This window comes from Octopus bimaculoides, chromosome 23 (genome assembly GCF_001194135.2).
Source record: "Octopus bimaculoides isolate UCB-OBI-ISO-001 chromosome 23, ASM119413v2, whole genome shotgun sequence".
In the NCBI taxonomy this organism is placed as follows: domain Eukaryota; kingdom Metazoa; phylum Mollusca; class Cephalopoda; order Octopoda; family Octopodidae; genus Octopus; species Octopus bimaculoides.
The window spans coordinates 8,912,366-8,913,046 of NC_069003.1; the positions used below are offsets into that span (position 1 = coordinate 8,912,366).

Genomic DNA, 681 nt, shown 5'->3' on the forward strand with positions numbered 1-681 from the left:
AAAAGAAACGGAGAAAAAACAACGTGAGGACGCGGTGTGTGTGTGATTGTGTGTGTGTGTGTGTGTGTGTGTGTGTGTCTGTGTCTGTGTGTAGTTGGGTACATTTGCACCTAAGGACGCTAATAGCTTCACCCAATCACGATTTGGTATGTTTTTGGCACTGAAAAACAATTACTCGGATTTGAAATTAATCATCCTTAAATTAAATCGAAATTGCAACTGTATTATTAGCTCTGCATAGATTATGATGAACATGAGGAGGAGGAAGGGCGGAATAAGGATGATGATGAGGAGGATGGAGATTGTGATGATGATGTCGTTATTGTTGTTGTTGTTGGTGGTGGTGGTGGTGATGGTGGATAACGTGATGGCGGCAACGGTTGTCGTTTTGCTTCTTGTGGTTGGGCTGACGGTGGTAGTAGTAGTAGTAGTAGTAGTAGTAGTAGTAGTAGTAGTAGTAGTAGAAGTAGTTGTAGTAGTATTGGGGGAAGTTGTAATAGTAGTGTTGGCGGTGGTGGTAGTGGTGCTGGTAGTTGCATTAGTAGTAGTAGTTGTAAAGTAGTAGGGTTGGTAGTAGTAGTAGTAGTAGTAGTAGTAGTGGTGGTGGTGGTGGTGGTGGTGGTTGTGGTGGTGGTTATGGTGATCGTGGTGGTGGTTATGGTGGTGGTGGTGGTGGTGGTG

At 44.1% G+C, this 681-nt stretch overlaps 1 long non-coding RNA gene across 6 annotated transcripts in view; it reads right to left on the minus strand.

Annotated features, from left to right (window-relative positions):
* Positions 1-681, minus strand: part of LOC128250599 (uncharacterized) — a 219,609-nt gene that overhangs the window by 1,700 nt on the left and 217,228 nt on the right. The gene's annotated exons all lie outside the window — the stretch shown is intronic.